Source organism: Grampus griseus, assembly GCF_964374135.1.
Source record: "Grampus griseus genome assembly, chromosome: 18".
Taxonomy (NCBI): domain Eukaryota; kingdom Metazoa; phylum Chordata; class Mammalia; order Artiodactyla; family Delphinidae; genus Grampus; species Grampus griseus.
The window spans coordinates 61,345,139-61,352,913 of record NC_139012.1 but is presented as its reverse complement, the minus strand read 5'-3'; the positions used below and the strand labels follow the sequence as shown (position 1 = coordinate 61,352,913).

The 7,775-nt window shown below is 42.4% G+C and overlaps 1 protein-coding gene across 5 annotated transcripts in view; it reads left to right on the top strand.

Annotated features, from left to right (window-relative positions):
- Positions 1-2,145: 2,145 nt before the first annotated feature.
- RCBTB2 (RCC1 and BTB domain containing protein 2) overlaps positions 2,146-7,775 on the top strand; it is a 37,290-nt gene continuing 31,660 nt past the window's right edge. For 3 of the 5 annotated variants that reach the window (XM_082675887.1, XM_082675889.1, XM_082675885.1), the window contains exon 1: positions 2,146-2,275. The gene's annotated coding sequence lies outside the window, so the exon portion shown is untranslated. The remainder of the gene's footprint in view (positions 2,276-7,775) is intronic. The other 2 variants (XM_082675886.1, XM_082675888.1) reach the window with 2 other exon arrangements.

The following is a 7,775-nucleotide window of genomic DNA, read 5'->3' as shown; positions in this document are numbered from 1 at the left end:
TTCCAGGACTACACCTGTTGAATCCTCTGTTCTGATCATTCTTGCTGTAATCACATCTTAACATTAAGTTCCCCATTAGCAATTGGTTTCAGTGGTAGATATCAGAGAAAGTCTATGCTATAAACTGTCTTTTCATTTTTCATCATTTAGGAGTAATCTCAGGACTAAAAACTTCAGGACTTTTAAGAAGTATCTATCTTATTTTAAGAATACCCTAATTTTAAAAAATAAATACTAATTTGTAAAGCACATTATTTCTGCAGGGAAAGGATTATTATACAGGTTGATTTGTAAATTATGTGTGACATTTTGTATGAAAGTGGTTTTCTATAATTTTGCTCTCTAAATGGTGACTCAAATCCCTTAAAATGCCTTAAATATAATGTAGTCTGGATACAGGGACAAAGTGGAAGGAAATATTGAATGTCTGAATTAGAAAGAATTCCTAAACTTGTTTAATGATGAATTTTAGCTTTGATGGTGATCAGAGGAAAAGTCTTTTCCTGAACAGAAAAATAAGTGATTTTTTAACGTGGACTCAGCGTTATGCTGCTTTGCCAAAAGGAAAGGAGGAAGAAGAAAACTGGTTGATCAGGGTATAAGAAAAGGTGACTTAAAGCCTATCTGGATTAGTATCAACCACACTTAAGAGGTGCGTCTATCCAGGCTGTCAGGCCCAGAACTGGCACAAATCATCCAAAATGAAAGTAGACTATGGATTCATGCTCCTATTTAGGTCTTTTAATGCAGTAGGAAAACATATTTGAGGAACTAAAGGCACATAATCAATGTCAATTTGATTCCACAAACAATTCTTAAGCATTTTGTGATACAGGTATTAATAAGGCATGATCTGTGCCCTCAAGAGTTTCACAATCTAGTGAGACAGACATATCACAAATAATTGTTGTATAAGGAAGGTATGTTTAAGTGATAACCCCACCTCATCTGACTACTCTCCTTAGTCTGGCCACCCTCCGCCTTAGATAAATACTGTTGAAGGAGCTCCTTCTGATTATCCTTTTCGAATGAAAACTCTAAGCTGTCCTTTCACTTATGGCTATATCACAGTTTACATTAAAAGGCCAAAGGATAACATTGTTTCGGGGGAGAAGTTCTTCGTATGCAATGCCGTGCATGTTAGATTTCTGCCCGGCTTATATCCTATAAAATCGAATAAATGCAAGCCTCCTTCTGGGGCTCAAAGGACTATGCGCTGATAGACATAATTATCTGCCAACTATAGCAGCTGCCATAAAAGCAGCTAGACATTCTGGAATGATGCTTTTCCAATGAAATGACAAAAGCCAGACCAAACAAAAGACTGACATGGTCATTCTGGGTTGAAATCAGTTATTCCATCCAGCTGTTCTACTTTTGGCAAATCATTTGAACATTGAACCTGCGTCATTAAAAAGCCAGTGTGAAAGCAGTCAGCTTTACTCCATAGGAACAGCTAATAACACCAGCTGTGGAGCATTTTACCAAAACCCACTGGGGCCGAAGTAAGTGTAGTAAAGTGGGAGAAATTATTGCACATTATCAGGCTATGATGCATTTTACTAAAATCTACTAAGGCCAAGAGAAGTGCAGTGTAATACAAGAAATCACTGCAAATTAATAAAGAGAGAGTGTGGTTGTTCCAGAAGACCTTGGTCCCCAGGTAGGCAGGTCATCCCTTCAGCACCCATCACTCATTATTTCGGCCTCTGTATTAGAAAGGTACAGCAGTGAGGGGAAAGCAGGGAAACCGTGGGGAGAAGTGATCTGAGCTCCTTGATGGAGGGACCACCAGTAGAAAAGCTGGCACAGACGGGGGGAGAGGGACTGTGTAAGAGCTTGCCGCATCATCCGCGCGCCTCACCCTTCCGGGTCAGGCATCTCCAAATTCCCAAGACTCTGGGGACCAGAACCCTGGAGAAGGTGGGGGTTTCTCACGGCGGAATCCCCGGGGAAACGGCGGAGATGGACCCAGCGGGAGAGCTAGTGTCCACTCCTAGGGGTCTGATCGGAGCCGAGACAGTCGGCGAGAAAGGGGCGGGGGCGACAGGGGGCGGCAGGGGGCAGCGGAGAGGAGGGGCGAGGCGCCGTCGCCCGGCCCCCTCCCCTCCCCTCCCTACGGGCGTGCACCCCTCCTCTTTCCCTCCCCGGTCGGTCACCCGAGCGCGTCCCGCCGAGGCCGGGCTACTTCAAGGGGAGGCGCCAACTCATCGCGGCGGCGGGCAGTAACGGCGACCTGGGAGGCGGAGCGGATGTGGCTCGGGCCTGCGTTGTGGTAAGAACATAGGGGATGGCGTAGGAAGTCGCGGGGGGGGGGGAAGCCAGGCTAGAAGCCGGCCGCTCTCAGACCTCCCCAGCGGCGAGCCACCTCTCCCCACACCGCCCCCGCCGCCCGAGCTCCGGGCGAGGTTTCGGTGAGGAGTAGCCCCTGGGGCGACAGCCCCGCCCGCGCCGCGAGCCCAGGCGTCTCCGCGCGTGCGCAGGTCGTCTGGCGAGGGCTGGGAGTGGGGCTCTGGAGCGACACCCTCGCCCAGGCCTAGGGCCGAGGTGTCGCCGCGCGTGCGCAAAGTCGCTGGCTGGGGCTGGGCGCGCGGCTCCCGGATTGTACTTTGACCCAGGCTGCGGGCCGAGGCGGCGCTGCGCATGCGTGAGTTGCCTGGCGGAAGTGGCGCGCCGCCGCGAAGGTTGTCTCTGGCTTCGCACCAGGGCTGTTGCCTTCTTGGAGGCCTCTCCTCCTTCGGCCAGCGCAGGGGAGGCACCTGCCTCGGAGTTCCTTTCGCACTCTCCGACCTCGTTAGGCTGCTGTTTTCATTTATGTCGCCTAGACCCTCGGCTCCCGTTCTGTGTATCTATATTCACCCAGCTTCCGGCCCCGGCTCGCTAAACTCATTATTACGCGTTCGACATTTGGTCTTGATGTCGAGGGATAGCGCAGAAAGTTTGACTAAGCTCGGCGAAGCTGTTTTCGAACTGCTGTGGAGGGATGGGGAGAAATCACCATAAATCTTTATTTTAAGCCGGAAGATACTACCCTGCTTAGCCCCGGAAATAGGGATTTTCAGACGCTGAAAACTTTCCAAGTGCTCTGCCCTGGCCGAGAAAGAACTTCCTGCCTGAGTTGGAAGGCTAGTTCAGAGTGAACTTTTTGCTTTTGTTCTTTGGGAAATTACATAATAAGTCGGAACAGTTAGAGCCCAGGACTGTAACAAAATGCATGTCGTAGAGCTGCCTGATGCCGCGCTTGGCGACTTAATTGAAACGACGCTCTTTCCCCCAGACTGGGAATTGACAGTCCCTGTTTAATGTTTATTGAGCCTCCTGGCTTTGCACCCTTCTAGTACTACGTTCCTGCTTGGCTTTACACCTTCCTGGGCAGTGGTACTTAAGTCAGTTTCGTGACTCCTGGGGATGTTCTTGGAATGATTTTTAACGTCATTACTGTGTGCTTTGTAATCTTATATGATGTGATGATACGGACATTTGGAGGCTAGAATAGAAGAAGCCCTTAACTATCAGAGAATCTGAGTACTCAAAGGTGAAATGTAATCTCTCTTAACCAGGGCACTAGGCAATATACACGTTATTAAGTAGTAGGTAAAGGCAGGTGGAATGCTATATTCTTGCACACCCCACTCCTTCCACGCAGGCCTTAACTGCTGTTACTGGGTTTACCAAGCCGGCCTCCACCCTTAGGCCTGTGCATTTGCTATTTTCTCGATGCTCAAAGCTCACTTTCCCCCTCCACCCAAATCTGCATGGCACCCAACGTCATTCAGATCTCAGATTAATTGCCATCAGTTCAGAGATGACTGCCTCATCTAAAAGAGCCACTTCTCTCACTGTCCATCTCCTTATCCTGCTCTATTTGGCTTTTGTAGCATTTATCACTATCTGATACTCTGGATTTGTATGTGTATGTGCTGTCTCCCCCATAATGGCAGCTCAGTAGATATTTGTTAACTGTATAAATGAAATTGGTATTTGGCTCCAGAAGTACTTTATACTGAAGTCGCAGTGTGCATTCATTCATTCAAAAAACATTTACTGAGTGACCACTTTGTATCAGGTTGTCTAGCTGTTTAGAGTATGTCAGTGAACAAAATAGACAAAGATCTCTTCCCTCTGGAGCTTACATTCTAGCAAAGCATGATTAACAGTAAACATATTAATTATTTATTGGGTTAGAAAATTATAAGTGCCATAAAAAATGAAAAAAGGAGAGCAGAGAAAGGGGACTGAGTACAGGTGTGCCTTGCAATTTTCAACAGCATGGTTATGGTGGGTCTGAAGGATAAACTGAAGGTGATGTTCATGATGGAGAACTGGTTTTTAGAATTCAGTATCTTTCTGGGAGAACTTTGTTTGTTTTACCATTCTCTGCTATGTGTTTCATGGGGCTCCACAGCATGTCCATTGTGACAAATGTAACTGTCCTTTGTAGTATATAGGTGAAAAAATATTTTTTCCAAAAAGTTCACATTATTCAGGATTTTACTTTAATGCAGCAAATTAAATGAAGAGACTGGGCTCTTGAATGGAAAAGACTGGCCAAACGAATACTACAGATGGGTTGAAAAAAAACATGTATATTTTCTTTACGTTTTACTGCACTTTGCAGTTGCTTCTTAATGTCCTGCTGACTGTGGATGACTAGGTGAAGTTGTTTTCTAAGAGTGGTTGTTGATTTTCTTTATTTGGAACTGTGTTGAAGATTCACCTGGTATGATGTCATGCTTTAAGTTACTAAATTATTGCTCTTTGAGATTTCTGAAGGAACCAGACAAGCCTAGCCAAATTGCACTCCGTAATTAAAGGATGCTTAGTGAAAGAGGCTGATAGGAACAATTTTAGAAAGTAAAGTGTTTTTCCCTTTGGGTCCTTTACTTAAGTGGATTACAAACACTGTGTTTAAATATCAAAAGCTATTAATCTAAAACTATAAATGTAGAGTACCCATGGGATTTGCTTATGACTTTAGCAGTTTGTCATATTTAATTTTGGTTTTATCACGTGGTTAAAGTGAAATTAAAATGCCCCTAAGATGCTGTTACTTTTGAGGTTTACTGGAGTTGACTTACTATAAATCAAAATTGACCAGGAAAGAGATATGAGAATATCTTTGGAAGAGAATGGAATGATGGAATGGAATGATCAGCGTTGTAGGTTGGCATCAGGGACTCCTTTTCATGAAAATGGAGGGCTAAATGAGGATACTTACTTAAAAGGAGCAAATAGCTTCCCTCCCTGAAAGGGATATTCATAGTGTCCTTCAATGGAAGGCTGATATGATCCTTCTCGCTTTCATTATCCAGAAGGAACATGTGTCTAATTCACACAGTGACCTCATCTTAACGTGAAAGTCTCCAGGGAATTTAAGGTGTAGTAGTTTCTTTCAGCATGCCTGTGACACTGGGGTGTGTCTTCTATGTGTCTTCAGCCTTGCTAATCTAACCTGAGCTCATATCTATTGGGTTGGCCAAAAAGTTCGTTTGGGTGTTCCCGTAACATTCTATGGAAAAAACCCGAACGAACTTTTTGGCCAACCCAATAGTACCTCTGTCTCCCCGGGGAGCAAGACATTGACAAATACCAGAATGTGAGTAAATCATGAATTGTGACCCCATTATAATATGTTCTGTATTACGCTGAATGTATTTGACTGAACAGTTTGAATCATAAATGGAAATGAGCCAAGGCCAAGAGGGGCTACCATGTTGAATGAATATTTACATTGTGGGGCAGAGATGGTTAACAGTTAGTATTCTATTTAATAGGCATGTTAAGGGCTTTAAAAAAATTGTATTAGATATATAAGAATCTAAAATTCAAATGGATTTACAAATGTCTCAAGTATCAGTTCATTTTGGCTAGTATAACAATCTAAAAATATTTGTATAGTTTACGTTGATTATTTTTTGTATTTGAAAGTGACACTTTTTGCTGTGCTTGGCCGAAAAGACCAACTTTAATGAGCTCAGTAATATTTTCGAACTAAATGCAACTTTGGTTTGGATTAAAGCTCTACTTCATCACTCTTGGCGAAGTTTGGAAACCTTTGTACAGTGAAATCATTAAAATAGCAACTATGTTTCTGTGTTTCATAAGTCAGTTTGCTGTTTATCATACACATATGGCAATACCATTCCCACTGAGGTTGTGCTTTAGTTTTAGTTCGGCTTTTAGTTTTTTAGTTTTGTCCATCCTGTTTATAATTGTCCCACTTTAGTTAGCAGCTGTGTAGGGTATCTTACTGTTATTTGTCATTGACTTATGGCAGCTCATTCAAGTGGAGGTAAATTATGCCTATCATCCTTTTTTGCAAGCGATAATTGGGATCATGTTTAATTATTTTATATTACATTTATACGTATTTATATTATTTCTAGCTTTCTGATGACATACCATTTAATGACTCAGCTAAGCATATAGGTGGGAACCCTCATTATCCCACTGACATGTACTTGGTCTGGAGCTCGTTAACACACTGATACTGTAAACTGTATGCTGGTGTCCTAAAAGACATTGGTTTTCCTTCATGCCTTGTTTCTTTGATTATAAAAGCATCATCAACTGTGTTGCCCAGATGGGAGAATTTGTTGAGAGCATTGAGTTATGTATTGCAAGAAAACTTTTCTATACATTATGTGTCTCAAGCATAGCTTTAGATTTGACCTCATACTGTTAAGTTGAATTTTAAAATATACATGACACTGGACTTTCTCTGCAGAAATTCTTCCTTTTTTCCTTCTGGGATCACTTTTAGAAAACAGATACCAGCATTTAGAAGCTTCTAGTTAATTGCAAGAGAACAATTTCCATGGAAAATGCCTTCTCTCAGATACAGTGTATCTAGTTTATTAGCTCTTAAGGCCTTTGCATACTACTGGGTTGGGGTAATATTGACACAGGCCGCTACCAGCTGGATATCCTTTTGCTCCAAGTTACTTCTTTTTTTTTTTATGTATTTGCTTTCAATTTAGTGCCCACTGCAGGCACTAAGTCAATGTTTGTTGAATGAATTAGGCAAATGAATGTCCTATAATCAGTTTAACTCATTTAGGTCAGAAGCATTATTAAGTAATACGACACATTGTCATATTAGCAGACACACTGATTAATACTGATTACCATTAATAACACGTAGAGACTGCTTATTATATGCTTTGTACAGGGAAATGAATTATTTGTTCTTTAAGAGGATTAGGGATGGGTATGTTTATCTTGTTCAGTTACTGAAAGACTGTCATCTTGTCCACTGATCTTCAACTGTGTAGTTATTAAGAGTATAGGGAAAACTCTCAAAATACAATATGTACGAAAAGGAATTATCTGTCCCAAACAGGGATAATATGGAAATAAATTACTGAACTCTACAAGTTTAGAAAAACAGTCAAAATAGGAAATGTCATGCAAAAGATTACCTTAGTTGATACATATTTGGTTTTGAAAATTACTCTTGTGGGAAGTCCCTGATGGTCCAGTGGTTGGGACTCTGTGCTTCCACTGCAGGGGGCATGGGTTCAATCTCTGGGCAGGGAGCTAAGATCCCGCATGCTGCATGGCATGGCCAGAAAAAAAAAGAAAAAAGAAAATTACTCATGCAAAAACTTGGAACATTGGCTCTTGAGTGTCCAGTTTGGAGCCTCTGAAGGCAGAGGTCAGTGCCAGGAGCTTCTGGCTGAAGAAGGTACCTATTCTCCCATTTCTTTTTATATTGTAAGGCAAATATCAGTACAGTAAGACTCTATAATAACATAGTTCTTTTTATTACATTG